This window comes from Lathyrus oleraceus, chromosome 6 (assembly GCF_024323335.1).
Source record: "Lathyrus oleraceus cultivar Zhongwan6 chromosome 6, CAAS_Psat_ZW6_1.0, whole genome shotgun sequence".
NCBI classification, from domain to species: Eukaryota; Viridiplantae; Streptophyta; class Magnoliopsida; order Fabales; family Fabaceae; genus Lathyrus; species Lathyrus oleraceus.
This window is the reverse complement of record NC_066584.1, coordinates 301,506,455-301,526,736: the sequence shown is the minus strand read 5'-3', so window position 1 is coordinate 301,526,736 and position 20,282 is coordinate 301,506,455.

Below are 20,282 nucleotides of genomic sequence, written 5' to 3'. Positions count from 1 at the left end.
CCAACCATAATTGTGTTTATTTTTCACTACCACAAATAACACTTTTAACATCGCACGCAAAAGAGTTGTAACCTCGACTACCAAGGCGACGTAACGAATGGCGTCATGAAAAGTGCACACATTACCTTTTGGTTTTGTAAAAACCGATGGGTATGTGATAAGGTCATGGGTTCGATCCCCGGGGAGACCTTTTTGGAATTCTGAAATGAGGAAAACGGATGCCACATCGATTTTGTAATTTCACCAATGTCGGTTACTTATTTCACTAAACCCTATACTGAACACATAACTTCTCAAAATTGGTTAGGAAAATAATTATATGAACAATTATGTTATATTTGAATAACAACTTATAATAGTTATGATTTTGAAGCATCCTGCAACTCATCATTCACCTCACACTGATTTATGGTTAAAATCTCTCCAATGTTTCAAGTTCTTTACTCAACACTTCCTTTTCTACTAATTCATTCTTGAAAGCATAAAATTTTATGATTTGAAAAATAAACGAATATGGAAGAATATTGAACGAAAACTAGAAGTATTGGAGAGATTTTAACAATAAAACAATGTGAGATGAATGATGAGTTACATAGTGCTAGAAAATCATTAATCAGTGTAAGATAAGTTTCATATACAACATAATTTGCATATGATTATTTCCAAAATCAATTCAGTAAGTTATATGTTCAAAGAGGGGTTAGTGAAACAAATAATCGACATTAGATATAATAAACTCAACTAGACGGAACAAGATGAGAATTGCACAAAGAATCACAAAAAACATAATCTCTGCTATACCCCAAAATTTTCCCTCTCCTTTCTCACCTATGCATCCAATCACTTGATTAGGAGATGACTTGCATACATTCATAATTCATCCACATGCAACATTCATCATGGATTCAGAAGAAACTTGGGTTTATAAAGCTAGGGCTGGTATAGATATCAAAGCTCAAGGGCATTGTCTAATCACATCATCAACATAGAGGATGTGAAACCCTAATGATGGGGGTGAAGGTTTGATTTCAACAAAGGTGTGACCAGACCATCTAGGGCCTTCAAAGCCCTAATTCCTCAAGGCATGACTTCATGGAGCTTGCTTAGGCCTTATCTTAGTCTCCAAAGCCCTAATCAGAAGATGGGGAATCAGATGAGCTTCGTGGCTTCATTGTGCATTCATAACCCTTCAATCTTCATCCTTTGTCATTTTTGCTTGGCCTAACCCTTCTTGGAGCATTGGTCTTGGTCCTAAGTCAATGATTCTATCCATATGGTTGTGGATATGACTTTGGTCCTGATCATCTGAACATCCAAATTCCTTGTGTTTCAAGCCATTTATTGGTCATGTCATTGGTGCATGGACACTATGTCAAAACCCTAACCTTATGGTCTCATTTGATGGCCTTGTTCATGTACACTATCAGTTAAGTTATTTTTTCAAAAGTCCAAGTCATAAAACAAAACAATTTGGAAACCAATTTCAAACCATTTGTTGATCCATTTCAATCTATTCCATGACATTTTAAACCATTACATGTGATTCAACACAAGAAAATACAAAATTTGACATTTTGTCCAATTGTTGACTTTGGTCAACACTTGACTTTTTGGTCAACTTTGACCAAAGTCAACCCAAGACCCTAATACCCTAAATTTCACCATGATAATCAATACATTGCCCATTTACAAAGAAAATGCTAAGAAAATGAGTTTGGACCATTTGTTGACTTTGGTCAACCGTTGACTTTTTGGTCAACTTTGACCAAAGTCAACCCTAAAATTCTGAAGCCTTAGTTTCCCAAACTTGGACCTAATCCCATGTTACTTTGCCTTCATTCATCATCCAATAGCCATGTTGGTTGTGCCTTCACCTTGTTGCTTCATTCACAAGTAACCTTGCTAATGCCTTGACCACTGTCACAAACCTACAAAACACAAGTCATGAGTATTGCAGCACAAGAACCAACCTTGCAATCAGTCAATGAACATTCACACAACCACATAAAAATTTCCTAAAGTTCCTAGAGGGCCAATTAGCCCAAAGTCCAGCAAGAAGGAGAAGCTCACCATGGTTGTAAGCATGAGCCTTTGTCCTACCTTGCTTGCTGCTGCACAACCCCTGCGAAATCCACACATCATGTTATCATTTTTATTATGCCAACAAGACACTGTTCAAGAATCCTGCAATCTCATTCAATTAGGCCCTACATATGCAGCCTCTTCATCATTTCGCAACACGGCCTGCATCCATCCAACATGACAACAAGTAGGAAGTAAACACCAATGTGAATCACCACCTGCAGGAACATCAGATTCCAACAAACCAGGGAAGTTCCAAAATCTCAGACCTGTTACATGACCAAGGTACAATCTGCAGCCAACAAAACCTAGTAACATATCTGTGGGAACACTAAGCTGTGCAAAACCAGACCAAGGTTGAACTTAGGCGAATGGAAATACATGGATAAGGTGTGTTGCAGAATTGAGCAACATAGAGTGCAAGGTACATCAACCTGGTTACACCATGAGACAAGCTATGACATGTTACCAACACCATCAATCCAACACCATGTCACTTTGGAATTTTGGAACCATTGATCCTTGGCTTTGGTTGGTCCCTAACAGATTTCCAAGGAGTTCCCTAACAACACATGGTTGTCCTTTGCTCATCATTCTTGGCTTGAACCTAAAACAACACAGCATAACAAAACTCAATCATGTCTAAACCATCAAGAAACTTCATATCCAAACCAGTTAACACATTGCCATGAACCTCAAATAGAAACAGGTCAATGATGCATTATAATACTCCATCATCCAAAAGCATGATGTAATTGCTAAGCTTACCTTGATCATGACTACCTGGCCTTTGATTTTGACTCATCCAACTGGTATTAAACCTTCAATCATCAGCACCATTCCCCATTGGAAGCATATGCTGCTAACTCAAGCCATCAACCCAAGTTGCCTTGCCATACTATGACTGTACCCACCTGCATCAAGCCAAATTACCAAGACCTATTTCAAACTCAAACTAAACTTGCAGCAGTACCAAGATCTCAAGCGAGCCACAACATCATTAGCCAAAATACACACCTGGGCAGGCCCTGTATTACCAACAATGTGGTAGCTCATGAAACATGCCAATATCCTACACAAAATCCTGCAGCACACCATTACCTTTTCCTTAGACCCTGCAGTGGACAACAACCAACAAGCCTCACCTGAGCCAAAACCTGCGGTGGGAGCATGGTGTATAGATGCACCTATGAACCAGCACCTGTTACCATGACCATAGCTTGCCGTAGTAATCCAGGTGAAACCATGTCAAACCAGTGAAGTTGAAAAGAAGAACCTGCTACTAGCTGGAATCATACAGTCATCTGAGCTTACATAACCATTTAGACATGCTAGCACCTATATTTGGCCTTAAAATTATGATGATGAAGGGCTCATGAAAGCTGCAGCAAAAGAATCATCTTTGCATAAACATAACCAGCCAGAAGCCTCAATGCATAATCCACGAATATGTGTGTCAATGACCAACTTGTTTTGAGCCTGCAAAACCAGTTCAGACCTAACATAACAACCATGGGCATTGATGACTACAACATATCCACCAACTGGACTCATGCCAGTTGTAACCAAATTACAACAATCAGACATACCTCAAGGTCTTGGCCATGTGCAGCATCATATTAGGCTGCAACAGTCCCAAATGGAACCACACCAATGCACCGGGTTTGTAGGACTTGTCACCATGTTACATTGGCCACGAAACCTGCAAGAACATACAGGGTTATCAATCCATGATCCAAGATTTGGAAAGTGAGGTACAAGGGAAAGGTAACAACATTACCAATCACCAAACTGACATGAGCCTTACACAAAAAACCATACTTAATAACCTACCATATGCTGAACTGGAAGAAGGATTCAACATGATTCATCCATGAGCATTACAAAACCAGTTGTGGAAACAGTAGTGCATACACACCTCAAAGAAAGACCTGTTCTAAGCCTGCATCAAGGTATTCACAATGTCAGTTATAGCCAAACTAAAGCTGAACATGATTTGCCAATGGATGAATAATCTAGCATGGCAAGAACCATTGGGGCAATTGGAAGCAGAACTATGGCCAATCATTTGCAGTGTGAAGCAATGTACAAAGCCTTGACCATTTGCTACCTAAGTGTTAACAATAATTGACATCACAAGCAAATATGCAGAGGGAAACTTTGATTTATGACAAGTTATATATGAGTTCACTTGTTACCTTGCTAGAAGCCAGCTGAACAACAAGCCTTTCATCAATCCAAAGGGCAAAGCCAAAGCCACTTAAAAGCAACCTGCAACAAGTTCAACAGAACACTAAACCATTTCCACATAACTTCAATCTAACCATAACCTGCAGTAGCCAGTCAAATTTCAGATTCACTCATTTCTAACCGCATACTAACCAACATAAACTAACGTAACTAACTGAGTTTCAACTTCACTAACCAACTGAGTTTTTAGTTAACTCAGTGAGTCAACACCAACTAATTCCAAGCCTTATCTAACTAACTCCAGACCTAATTCCTAGCCTTACATAATTCTAAACCTCGGCTCTATTTAAGATATTCATAGTTCTCATTTTCAACCCTTGGAACTTTGGAACCTTGGAACCTTGTGCGAATTCTCTCCGCAATCTCTTCCCTCACCCTCACCAAAGCTCTCTCTCTCTCTCTCTCAAAAAGCCATTGAAGCTTCAAATTGAAGCTTCAATTTAGCTTGAGCTAAACGACCACACTCTCACTCTGCATCGATCCAGTTCAGAAGAAGAAGAAAGAGACGAGAAGAAGAAGAAGAAGAAGAAAGAATCAAGGTCAGAAAGCTTACCAGTGGATTCTCCGATCATCTTCTCCGGTATGTCAATTATTATTCAGTATCGTTTTCTTATTCTAATCTCACCAAGACGTAGCACCTAGGTTAGGGAGTGGAACCCCCATAGTATTAAGGATTGATCTCCACCGAACGCCATTTAATTTGACATGTAGATCGTTAGGGTTCCTCTGTTCAGCGGTTCGATTCAACCGATACAAGAGCTGTTTCGTAATTCCATTGCCATATTCATGCTCAGCTTGATATCTCGCATCCAATGGTGGTGGTGTTTAGGTGTAAGCCACTACCGGCACCGACGACGGACGCCGGCGCGGTGAACCACAGGGAACAGAGAGGTGAGACTGCACGCGCTTTAGAATTCATTTGAACTCTGTTGACTTGGACAAGTCAACATAGGTGTGAGGTTTGGGCTTAGTTCAATCAGGCCCACTGATTTTCCTTTCACACCACACACATCCCCAATGCACCCCCTAGTGACTTTGGAAAGAAATAGATTTGGGCTTAACCAAGCCCATTGGCGTTTTACTGATTCACCATGCATTTCCAATACGCACCCCCTTAAGCGCTGAAAGTATTGAATGGGCTCAAACACAGCCCAAGTTCATTTTACTTCATACACCACTTATTCTTTGTTTTGGCTTTTTCTTCCTGCACAAAAAAAAACAGCTTTGGGCTCATTTTGCAGCCCATTAATCCAGTTCTATTTTACACTCCCATTTTCAAGTCATACCCCATTTTAATTGTTTTTTTTCTTTTATTTTCTTAATTGATTTTTGCAATGTAATTAGGATAATATTAGATCAATTAGGTTAATATTGACAATTAGGAATAAAATCTTGAGTTTTAGGATTTTAGTTTTAATTAGGGTTTTATTAGAATTTAAATTAGGACTTTTTATTAGAACTTTAATTAGGACTTTGATGGGATTTTTGATTGGTCTTGGATTGAATTCAGAATCATCCCATTTTCAACATTAGGATTAGAATTCAATCTTTAGGATTTAATCGACTTTAAACCATGGTTAGAATTCGATATACTTTTCAATTGACCATTTTGCCCTTATGGGCTTATTTTTGGTATTTTTGTGTTAGAATTGCATGCTCCCCTTAGGATTAGAATTCAATCATTTCCTAACGATTTTAGGACTTAACATAGAATTTTAATCATGATTTTGACCAATTTACACATGCTCCCTTAGGACTTCTAACTTAGAATTTTCAATCAACTTCTAATGCATGATCCCTTAGGATAGTTTCTAACAATTACTGACTGTGATTAGATCCAAACTTAGTTCCCCACAAAACCAAATTAAAACCCACGATTAAATTGATCAAAAGAAATTTTGATTAATTAAATCCTTTGAACTTGTATAATCCCACAGTCTAAATTGGGTGACCAAAAGACCCTTGGTCACTTAATAAGACTTTTCTTCCAAGCTGTGGAGCTCAAGGCCTCAAGACAAGATCTTCAACCAAGGCATCCTCAGTCATACCAAGCAGCGGATTATTCAAGCACATCAAAGGTGGAATCTTCGACACTTGTTAAATCAAAGTTAGAAGAGTGTGACACAAGCCTTAAGCAATAGAGAAGGAGTGGAACTGGAGTATTCCTACCCCAATTCTGAGTATCTTTGGGTATGGGACGTATGACCCAACGCTCATCGTATTCACCTCTATTCATAGACTTTAGCATAATTCTAACCATACAATTGACAAGTCTCTCACTACAAAAGAAAAAACAACAAAAGCAAGGACAACGTCAACAACTTATCAATCATGAATCAAGTTGTACAATACGAGCCTTAAGTAATGGAGAAGGAGTGGGACTTGAGTATTCCTACCCCCATTTTGAGTATCTTTGGGTATGGGACGTATGACCCAACGCTCATCGTATTCACATACGTTCATAGACTTTAGTTTAATTCGAATCTAACGATTGATAAGGTCTTCATCATCAATGCAAGAAACAACTACAAAGACTCTTCTCCCTCCACTTGAAAGTTAGTGTGATTCTCAACATCCAGTAACTATCAAGTCTATTCATCCTATTCAATTCTCAATCATTCCATTCAAATCATTTCGATATCAATCATCCATTTCCTCTTGCCTCCAATCAATTTCTTTTTAGCCCTAGTGGACTGAACTACGAAAGCTCTGATTTCCTTATTGCACTATAAGGATACGTAGGCAGGAGAACCCAGTTTCTTCGCGAGCTATCTTATTTATCAATCTACCTTCTCTATCCCATGGATCACTCTCCATGTATTCATTCAATACCATATTTTTGAGATCATTCATACTTCTCCTTGGACTCATTGTCTATCCTTTTAGGACGTCCTGATGACAGTCCATCTCTTCAATCGAGAGTTATTTGGGCAAACAACCCCAAACACTTAATTCAGTCTTTCTTTTTGGCTTTACCTTATAGTGGCGGCCTGCAAGTCCATGTATTGGTAAATGCGTACTTTGCTCTTTGATTAAGAGCCAATCCTTCTCTTGGATCCAAGATACTATCCTGATTTGATCTCGAATTGTTGATTCCCCAGCAAGTGACACACAACTCCTTGCACTCCAGTACTCATATCCTTCATTGACTTGGTGTTTGTCTTGTGAGTCCCTGTTGCTTAGACAAACATCTCTCTCCTTTTATTCTCGTAGTTCCGAACTATGATTGCTCTGAATTTCTCATCGCACAATGAGAATACGTAGGCACGAGGATGCAAATCCTTGGAGAGCATACTTCTAATTATTCCTTCTTCCGCCTTAGGGCATCATCCATATCTTCCATTATCCATTATCGACCTTCGATCATGAGTCGTTCACCCAGTGACATACTGTCTCTTTGACATCGAAATACACTTTCCTTGGAATTCCATACATATCCTTTTAGGACACCTAATGTAGTCCGTCTTTCTACCTAGAGTTGTTTGGGCAAACAACCCCAAACACTTAATTCCTTCCTTTTTAGCCAAAACCCTACAGTGGCGGCCTGCTAGTCCACGTATCGGTTAACGTCGTTTCCCTCTATGGTAGAAACCCTATTTCTCTTATGGATCCCAATACACTTTCACCTTTCGATTTCAAACAATACTTATTCAGTCACTTGTTACCAAGTTCTTCTATTCTGTGACTTCGGTCACTTCACTCCATCCATCTCTATGATACATTCATAGTCTACCTTCTTTCACTCCATGTGATATACCTATTCTTTGAGCCAAATACACTACCTCTTTGCACTCCTTCTTGCGTCACCTTGTGAACCAAGAGATGTTTGGGACTGTGCCCAAACACCTATTTCTTCGTCTTTTCGGCTTTATCTTATATTGGCGGCCTGCTAGTCCACGTATTGGTAATAGCCACCTTACTCTTGGGTTCATCTTTTCACCCTTTTTGGAGTTCAAACAACATTATCCTTTGGTTCAGACCATACTTCGATCACACTTCTTTTCATCTCTCGCCTCTAGTTCTTTGAACTACGAAGCTCTGAATTCCTCATTGCACTATGAGGATACGTAGGCATGAGGGCCCTAATCCTCACCGAACACTCTATCTATTTCCCTTCCTTTTCCCAATCTTTGCGAGTAATCTTTAGATATCACACCTATTCGAGCGAGAACAATCAAAACGGTTCCCATGGAGTACCATGGATGTTTGGGGCGCTAATACCTTCCCCTTGCATAACCGACTTCCTTACCCAGTATATCTCTTTCCCCCGGGTTTTATCGATGTTTTCCCTTCCCTTTGGGGATAAATAAAGTTCGATGGCGACTCTGTTGTATGCTCGAGCGTGCGATACGTTCGGGTATATTTCCGCTGGCTTCAATCTCAATATCAACAACAAAAACAACAAGAAAACAACAACAACATCAAACACAATATCAAGAACAACAACGTCAATAAACAACAACAATATCAATAACTGCAACATCAATAAACAACCACTAGGGTTTAGGGTCTCAAAAACAAGAACAACAACATCGACAAAAACAACATGGATAACGACAACAAAAACTCTAGGGTTTTAGATCTCAACACCACCACAACAACAACAATAATAACAACAATATGACAACAATGTTAGTAGTGATATTTGACGTACCCGATCTATGAAGAAGAAGTAAAACAAAATAATTTGGATCTCTGAAAAAGAAACGAGAGCACTAACACATAACATCTTCGTATTGAAGATGATATGTGTTTATGGCTCTCGTTGTTTAGGGCTCTTTGTTAGGGTTATGTTTGTGTTGTTTAGACAAATGAAACTGAATTCTACAAGATAAAACCATATATATCAGAGAAACATATTCACCTTGGTTTTCTAACCGAGGTGAAACGTTGCATACTTTTATCTTTAAAATAAAATATTCAAGCATATTCACCTCGGTTGGAAAGAAAACTGAGGTAAAAAGTAGTGTACTCTTCAATTAAAAATAAAATATTCAAGAATGCACCATTTTTAATCAGATAAAAGCATAAACTGAGGCTGATGGAACTCGAAGCATGTACACTGAATAAGTTTACCACTCGGTTTTTCAAATAACCGACGAAATATATTGTATATTTTTTTTTATAAAAAAAAAATAAGATGCGTTCAGGAATTATATCTCGGTTTTTCAATAGTGAGGTGATATCTTCGTCATGAAATGTATTATTTCTAGTAGTGTTTTGTGTATATTTTCTGTAATAGCGTTTGTGTACACATTTTATAGTTATGTCTCTGTATAACATTTTGAAACATGTTTAATGTTATTTTGGTTTAATATCTTTGGTTAGAATCAAAGATTGTAAAAAAAAATTCTGATTTAATATTATTAAATTCAAGATTAAGTTGATACGAAAGTTTGGTAAGATAAATAACAACTTATGATTTGATAAAATTTATGAAGTTATGATATAGCCACTTTAATTACAGTTTGATTATCGTCCTAGTTTAGTTTCTTAATTAATTATAAGATTTCAATTTAGTTTCTTAATAAAACCGTTAACTCACTATTTTAATTTTTGCCACGATGTCATGCCACATCATCATAAATTAATATTTTTCTCAATATTTAATAAAAATGATTAAATTGACTAACAAAACTGTTTTTAAGAAAGTAATCTTAAGTTGAAGAACTTATGATTAATTAAACTTACTTTTTAAAAAGTTAATAACATGATAAAAAAACTAAACAATGACACACGAAAAACAACACCACAATAGTGAAAAAGAACTATACTTATATGAAGACCACTAATGATTTGGAGTCAACAAATAAATGACCTAGAACCACTACTCTTTTGTTGATGTGGAAGAACAAGAAGAGGAGTATAGGAAGAAGAAAAAAGGGAAAAGACAGATGAAATTGATTAAATAATAATAATAATGTTGTTATATATTTTTGCTAGTCTTGACATAGCACAAGTGTGAACTGAACAAGCTGGTGTCGTGTTAGACTCAAAGAGTATAAATATTATTTGAATATGACCGCATAACTTTTTAAGCGGAAGGAGAATCATATATGTCTCTTGAGTGCTGATTAAAAAAATTACAATCACGATTTAAATTGAGAAATGATTTTTGTTTGAAAATCACAATTCCCCGTCCGCAATTCAAGTGTGCAAGCTATTTTCTCACGTTTTGGTCAATTGTGTCTAGTCACGCATCATGGGGACACCAATGAACTTAATCAGGATCCATGTCAATTCAATGTATTTCTATAGAAATCTTTAAGATTTTCTCACAAAAAAACATTTGAATAGTATTTCAGATAAAATAATTCTCTTACTAGATTGGATTTGTTTCCTTTGAGAAAATCTTAAGCTAGCATGTTCCTATTGTTAAAGCATATTTTGAGAAAATCTTAAGCTAGCATGTTCCTATTGTTAAAGCATATTTTGAGAAAATCTTAAGCTAGCATGTTCCTATTGTTAAAGCATATTATAGGGACACCTTTTGTTATAGCTTTATTATAGAAGATTACAATTTTATCATAGCCTTATTATGGGAGATTTCAGTTTTATTACAATAGATTAACATACCCTAATTAGTTAGTGTTGAGTTGTATATATATTTTTATATTGCATTATTGTACAATTAGAAAATAGAAGCATGTCCTATTTTTTAATATTTTCTAATCCTACATATTCTGTTTATATGGTATACAAAGTATAAGTCATACATCCCCGGTTTTATTCCTTTCTATTTCTCCATGTGTCTCCTTGCCGTGCCTCTTTTTTCTTGTGCGGCTCTGCCTATGCACCTGTACAAAGGCAGTCATCTTTTATCTTGTTCATCTCTATGTAATGGAGAAAATTGAGATTGTTAAACCCATTGCAACCACTTGACCAACCCAAACTATAATATTTTAGTTTTAGTAATGGAAAGTTTTCTAATCGGCCGCAAGCTTTGGCGCATAGTCATTGGAGATGTCGTCAAACCAACCTGAGAAAAAGATGAATCTGTCAGAAAATTTGCTGAACGTTTTGAGAATTGGGACAACAAAAATCATCAAATCATCACATGGATGTGCAATGTAACACCTCAAACTGCTTTCAGGATTACCGACTGACCCCACAAATCAACACGAGTCTTTTCAGCATGTTTTGTCCTCACTCACACGCTTTCCGAGAAACTTTCCAGAAGGTCACCCATCCCAATATTGCTCCAAGTCAAGCATGTTTAACTGTGAAGTTCTTATGGAACGAACTACCGAAAAGAAGATGCATCTTGTTTTCGGTAGCCTAACAGATAAGAACTTCATAGTTAAGCGTGTTTGACTTGAAGTAGTATTTGGATGAGCGACCTTCTGGAAAGTTTCCCAGAAAGCGTGTGAGTGAGGATAAAACATGCTGAAAAGACTCGTGTTGGTTTGTGGGGTCAGTTGATAATCCTGAAAGCAGACTGGGGTGTTACAAATGGTATCAGAGTCAAACCTCTCCCAGTACGATGTGGTTCGGGGACGAACCAAGCAGAAGCTGGTGAGCATGTAACGCCAGAGAGGCCAAAGAGTGGTCACATGTTACACCCGAGGGCGAGGGAGTGGTTGTCGGTGCACGAGGCATGATAATGAGACACTCCTAGCAGCTTCTAGGGAAAAAACCAAATTCACATCGGAATGAGAGGGATACTGAGGTTGTGCAGGTATGGTTGAAGGAAGGCTTATAAGGATTAATTGGTACTACCTATACCAACAAGATACATCTTCTTTTTGATAGCCTAACAGATAAGAACTCCATAGTTAAGTGTGCTTGACTTGGAGTAGTATTTGGATGGGTTACCTTCTGGGAAATTTCTCAGAAAGTGTGTGAGTGAGGACAAATCAGTCTGAAAAGACCCGTGTTGGTTTGTAGGGTTAGTCGATAATCCCGAAAGCAGTTTGCATATTCAATTTGGTAACTATGATTCTACAAAAGAAATTTGGGATTTTTGAAGAATCATTATTAAACAACTGGACTTACCTATTATTACCAATTGTGGACCACACTTTTCCATATCAAGTAAGAATCTAGTCAATCAGCTAAGAATTTTCTTGCTCAAGTCCAACCAATTTGGCATAAAATATCTTTGTCCAAAATCAGTGAAGACCATCTGCATCTCATTCAAGTCCTTATGGCTCTTCGCCCCGATTATGAAGTCGTACGAGCCTCACTGTTGCATCGAAATCCGCTTCCATAAATGGATACATCTATTCAAGAAATCATTTTTAAAGAAACACACCTGAATCTAGATAAAGCTCCTCAAACGAATACTTCTCTTTCAACTACTTGATTCTCACACCAGAAATCAAATCATCATCCATGTAAGAATTGTAATCACACATGTAATGTATTTGTTAATTGTGTTGCTATAGAATGTAGGTATTGTCATGGTATTGGACATATTCTTGAACATTGTTCCACGCGACCTCCAAAAGCAATAATGGCTCCTTCATATCCAAGAATGTTTTAAAGTCTGGATCTTCCTCCATCTCTACTACCACCACCGAGGATTACACACCCATTACTATCAGTGATATAAAAGCTTTAATCAAAGAAGTTATATCTTCCAACACATCTATTACTATGTCTGCTACTCATGGTAAACCTCGTTGGTTTTGTGACTCTGTATGTTGTAATCATATGACCACTGATATTAAAGCATTTCCTTATATGACACTAGTTTCTTTGCCACCAATCCACACAACCAATGGAAATACAGTGAACATTGCTCATACTGGTCATGTATCCACCTCAAATATCACCCTCCCTCACACATATTACATTCCTAATTTGACACTTAATCTTATTTTTGTTGGTCAATTATGTGAACAAGGACTTAATGTTTATTTTTATCTCTCTGGTGTTCAGGTACATGATCCACAAACGAAGCAGATCACTAGGATATGTTGTAGGGTAGGTCAGTTATTTGAGCTCCAATCTCTTCACCTTTCTAAAGATCATATATTTGTTTCTACTCTAAAATACCTCATTCATCAATGGCATCTTCAATTGGCCACGCCTTAGCAAGCAAAATTCAACCTTTAATATCTTGTGGGTTATTATGATCCACAAAGTTTGAGTATTTTGATTGTTTACATTGTACACTTGCCAAACCACATGAATTATCCTTTAATCATAGTGTTTCTATTTTAGATAGTCCTTTTGATTTGATTCACTTAGATATTTTAGGGCATTCTCCTGTTTCTTCAATAAATGATTTTTTTTTTTATTTTGTCTTGTTTATTGATAATTTTTATCATTTTACGTGGATATATTTTTTTGAAAAATCAATCTAAATGACCTCAAATTTATATTTCCTTTGCTCGTATGGTTAAAACAAAAATTTCATGTTCTATTAAGATTTTTCGCACATACAATGCGATGGAATATCGTGATTCTTCCTTGCTCTATTTCTCAATCAGCAAGACATTGTGGTCCAACGCTCATGTACGCACACCTCTCAACAAAATGGTTAAGCTGAACGAAAACACCGTGACATACTTGACTCAATTCGTGCTCTTCTCCTCCCAACCTCGTGTCCAGAAAAGTTTTTTTTTTTGGGGGGGGGGGGGGGGGGGGAGCAACTCTTAATGCTGTATATACAATTAATCAACTTCCCACCATAAATCTTCAAAACTTATCTCCTTTTGAAAAAGTGTTTGATAAGCCTCTTGAATATTTCATTTTAAATTTTTTGGATGTGCTCATTTTATTCTCTTGTAACCACATGAGCGCACAAAATTGTAACTACGTGTTCGTTTGTGTTACTTTCTTGGTTATTGCACGAAACACAATGGACATCGCTGTTGGGATCCAATTTCCAATAGATTACGCATTTCACATCATGCCATCGTTTAGGAAAACACCATGTTTTCCTCTCTTTGTACATTTCACCATTCTCTTATCATTGAGTCCTTTTATTTCACTAATACGCCAGTTGAGTTGTTTCCAAGTTCTAATCCAGATAACTCTGAAGAGCTCAATACTCATCCATCCCAACTTTCTTCTACTTAAGCTGCTTTGAATGTTGATAACCTACCTGCATCTCGTCATTCCACCAGAGTAAGTAATCCACCTCCTCATCTTAATTATTATCATTTCTATTTTGCTATTAAAACTCTTCACGAGCATTCTTCTTATTATGAGGTAAGTAATAACCCCATTTGGCAGCAAGCTATGGCTGAAGAAATTTAAGCATTATAAAAGACACATACTTGAGACTTAGTTAACCGTCTTCTAGACAACTTTTCCTATTAGATGTAAGTGGATCTACAAAATTAAATCTCATTCTGATGGAATTAGAGAAAATTATAAAGCCGCATATTAGCCAAAGGGTACACTCAAGAATATGGGATAGACTACAAAGAGACGTTCACTCTGGTACCTCGAATAACATTTGTTCGTCATTTTTTGGCCATTTATGCAGTTCACAAATGGAAGATTTTTCATATGGATGTGAAAAATATCTTTCTTCATGGTGATTTGACAGAGGAAGTCTATATGCACGCTCCTTCAGGTTATCATTCTCCTCATATGGTTTGTAAGCTTCAGAAAGCCTTATATGGTTTGAAACAAGCTCATAGAACTTGCTTTTCCAAGTTTAATTCTACTCTAACACAATTTTGTTTTCTCTCTAGTCTACATTATTATGATATGTTCACTCGAAAAAGTGATAATGGTATTTTAACGCATCTCCTTTATGTAGATGATATGATCATAACTAGATATGATAAGTCTGGAGTTTCAGCATTACAACAATATCTCAGTCAACACTTTGAAATGAAAGACCTTGGTTCTCTTAGTTATTTTTTAGGGGCTTGAAGTTTCCCAAGACACAGAAGGTTATTATCTCTCCCAAGCCAAGTATGCCTCATACTTGCTTTCTCGAGCATGAGTCACAGACTGCAAGACTAAATTGACACCATTAGAAGTCAACTCTAAACTCACCCCACTCAACGTAATTCCTCTTAAAGATGCCACCTTGTATCAACAAATTATTGGTAGTATTGTTTACTTGACTGCCACTCGCCTTGATATTGCATATGTTGTTCATAAAGTCAGTCAGTTTATGATTGCTCCTTGTTCATCTCATTTCTCTGCAGTTCTTCGTATTATCTGCTATGTTAAAGGTACTCTTTTTCATGGTTTACGCTTCTTTGCAAATTTATCCTTGGTATTATCTGGATACTTTGATGCAGATTGGGTAGACGACCCAACATATCGTCACTCAATAACATGGTATTCTTTCTTCTTAGGGAGTTACCTTCTTTCTTGATGTAGTAAAAAGAAAACAGTTGTTGCTCGTCCAAGCACATAATATGAATAACGTGCTCTTGTTGATACTACTTCTGAGTTACTTTGGTTACGATGGTTGTTAACTGATATGGGTGTTACACAATCTTCTACTACTATGCTTCATTGTGATAATATAAGTGTTATCCATATTTCCCTTAATTATGTTTTTCATGAGCGTTGTTAGGGACCAATTAGTACTACTTTTTATATCATTTTATTGGTCCCTTTTACCAAGTTTTGATGTAATTACACACTTTTATTCTCACTATTTTGTATAAATGCAATTAGGTTTAATTTATCTTGTTTTGAATAGTTATTTCACATTTTTGTTAGTTTTGTAGAATTTCTGGGATAAGAAGGCTTTGGATTGCAATACCACATCTTGGAGGAAGCTTGCCAAACAAGGAAGCTGGAGAAGCAACAGTTCGCGCCGCGAAGGCTGCGAATCCAGCAAGCTGACTGAGGGTCAAAAGTGCTGTTCTGCAGGAAAAGTTTATTGCCATTTTGATGTCTGCCTGGGAATTGCTTTTCTGCTTTAGATGACAATGACCATTTAGGGAAATGTCAACCTTTTTTGTTAGAAACAAATACATTATTCTAGGCCATTGAAACACTACACTATTATCATTCACACATTGTTCTTGAGAGCTTGGGAAGAAAGAAAAACAGAGTTTTTCTGCTAAAACTTTCTGCTTTGTAACAATGGTGATGAGGAGCTAAACTCCCTTTTGTCAAGATTGGAGGTAGTAGCTATTCTCATCTGTTTATGTATTCACTTTGATTTATATATATGATAAGGATTGTTGATGTATTGAATACTGTTTTTGCCCTAAGTTGAAAACCAGATTTGAGTAGTTGTCGAGAGAGATTATTTGAGTCTTGACATAAAATAGATTTTCAAGTAGTGAATAAGTTGTAGAGATAGATTTATTCATTACTCTTCTTTGGTATTAAGCATTAAAGATTGCTATATTGATAGTTAGGTGGAGAGATCGTCTAAGGATCAATATAGTGATTATCACAATATCATTTAGACATAAATGACTTTGAGAGGATACTTGAACATCATCAATAATCTTGAATCTATTTATTTATCATAAGGAATCATAAGCATTTGAAATAGTGAACTCCAATCTTGCCAAGCTTTTATATTTGACTAAAACCATCTTACAGTTTTTATTAACATTTACTCACAAGACAATTTTACAAACAAAACAACCTTGTTACTTTCTAAACTTACAACATTTGGATTATAGAACGGCGGTAATATCAACCAATCTCTGTGGATACGATATAAAAATATTTGCCGAAGATATACTTTTCAACAAGCGCACAAAGCATATTGAAATTGATTGTCATATCGTATGGCATCATGTTACTAATGTGCATCGTACGTTTGGTTTCTATTCCTTTTGCGAACCAAGCTACTGATATCTTCACCAAAACACATCATCAGGCGCGCTTCAAAGATCTATCAAGCAAACTCAAGTTGGCATCCACATCACCAACTAGAGTTTGAGGGAGGGTATTAAGAGATACTATATGGATACCTTTTATTATAGCTTTATTATAGGAGATTACAACTTTATTATATTATTATTATAATAATAGGAGATTACAATTTTTTATAGCATTATTATAGGAGATTTACATGCCCTAATTAACTAGTGTTGAATTATATATATATATATATATATATATTATATATATATATATATAATATATATATATATATATATATATATATATATAATAATATATATATATATATATATATATATATATATATATATATTAATATATATATATAATATAATTATATATATTATATATATAATATATATATATATATATATATATGGATACCATGTTATTGAGTGACGATATGTCTCCAATGAAAGAACACCTATAAACTTACGTATCCTTGATGCGAAGAATTACGACAAATGATGGAAATAAATGAAAGTGTTGTTTGATTACCAAGATATTCTTTAAGTGATCAAGAATGGGGTGAATCCTCTTTTCGAAGGTGAATCCTCTTTTTGAAGGTGCATCAGATGCACAACGAGCAACACATAAGGAAGATAAGAAGAAGTATTCAAGGCATTGTTTTTGATCCATAAATGTGTGGATGGTGACAACTTTGAGAAAGTTGGGGATTGCAAATCATCAAAGCAAGCATGGGAAATCTTAGAGAAGGTATACACAGGGGTTGACAAGAAGAAGGTGGTGAGGTTACAAACTCATAAATGTAACACCCTTCTAAATACCCCAAAATATTTAATTAAAATAATAACATATCAATTAGAGTAATTATGCCCCGAAGGGTGTCACACAATCATTTCACAACAATTATCAAAATATCCTGTCATACTCATTTATTAAATCAAAATAAGACTCTTTTGCATAATTCGCAGCGGATACAAAACATCGACATTCAAATCATGTACTACATTACATGTAAAGTTGGTCAACAACTAAATTAAAACATAGTCAAACATCCCCTCCCGATGTCACATCTACCAGAGCATGACCCACTAAGGACGACACTAGACTCCATAGCACTAGCTTCTACTCAACTCACTGCTCGTTACCTGAAAAATAGTTGTAAGGGTGAGTTCCTCAATCAATATAATAAGCATTATAGAACAACATGTAATGCTAAGTAAATAACACATCAATTCACCCTAATCAGACTACGCACTCAGCAACGGCAATATCCGTTCAAACCTCATATTCAACAGTAACATATAGCATATGTATAATCTCAACCATACTCGACATCAACAACACCACACACAACACACATATAATACTAGAATACATCCATTCATATTATATGCCATACATTCATTATGCAATGAGACTCCACACATGCGGTACCGACTATTCTCGAACATATAGTTCAAGCTCACCGATCAAATCCAGATACGGCTACTAAGCTCACTAGTCCCACTCATTTGAGATCTAATGACTCACTCACTAATTCCTCACCGTGGGAATTAGCTACAGCCCCGAAGGCTAGACTATGCACACTAATCATCTAGCATGCAAACATCAACAACAAATCTACAATGATTCACTCACTAATTCCTCACCATGGGAATTAGCTACAGCCCCAAAGGCTAGAATATGCATGCTAATCACCTAGCAATGCAACAACAACAGCAACAATTCAAGAATAGACATAAGCCCACACTCTAAGCCATAAAACAGTCTATTCACAATGCATACATAACTGATACATTCACGGCATCATGCATATCATTACACATCATTAATACATTTTATCACGAGAGCATATCACATCATGCCACATAATTAAATACAGTATTAGCACACTCTACTAATACCTATACTACTCAAAACAACGGGAAATGATCCCTGCTACATCATACATCAGCTAAGTACATCACTCCGCCTAAACAACCAAGAAACTGCATAACAACAGCACAGAAAAATCACAATTCTGCCCATACGCGTATTGCCCACGCCTGACCAAATCCATACGCGTAATGCCTACGCCCATACGCGTATGCTACGCGTATCACATTCCCATACGCGTACCAACAGGGACCAAAACACGTTCAAAACATCATCTTCCTCATCCATACGCGTATTGCCTAGTGCCATACGCGTACCAGCCATCTCATACGCGTATTGCCTAGTGCCATACGCGTATGACCAGAAACCAGAACTCTCAGATCTGCAATGGCTTTCTCTGCTACGAGATCTATCCAATTCACCCTTCCACAGTCCAAATTTCACACAATATTACTCATATCATCTAACCCGAATCATCCCCTATTCGATTTCACAAATCCTAACATCACTACATATAATTTCTACGAATTCCTTCGATTAAAAATCCCGATTTCGTTCATCCAATATTTCACCATTTTCAGCATACATCAATCTAATCAGAGGTAAAACAATAGTTTATTACTACCCAGTACATATCATCCCATAATACCCGTTAATCGATGATAAACCCCCCTTACCTGAGTCAATCCGGCAAATTCCGTTAGCTTCAAGCTTTTCCTCTTCTCTTGCTCTGCCTCTTTGCCCTTTCTCTTTCAGCCGCTTCTCTTTTCCTTTTTCACGTGAAAACCCTTTTCCAAAAATTAGGACTTTTTATTATTCCAACTTATATACTCCAATAATAAAACCCAATAATATTATCCCAACAATAATAATAATCCAAAAATAATAATAATAAAATTCCCAATTATTTAATTAAATTAATAAATAAATTATTAACTCAATTTTAAATAATTATTTTATTATTATCGGGGTGTTACAACTCTCCCCTACTAAAAGAGTTTTCGTCCTCGAAAACATACCTCAAGCGAACAACTCTGGGTAAGACTCCTTCATCTTACTCTCCAGTTCCCAAGTCACATTGCCACCTGCTGGTCCTCCCCAAGCTACCTTCACCAATGCAATCTCTTTACCCCGCAACTGCTTCGACTCTCGATCCTCGATCCTCATAGGTGATGTCTCAACAGTCAGGTTATCTCTCACCTGTACATCATCTACTTGGACTACATGCGACGGATCATGAATGTACCTCCTCAACTGAGACACATGAAAAACCTCATGTAAATTCGCAAGCAAGCGACACGATAGGCTACCTCCCC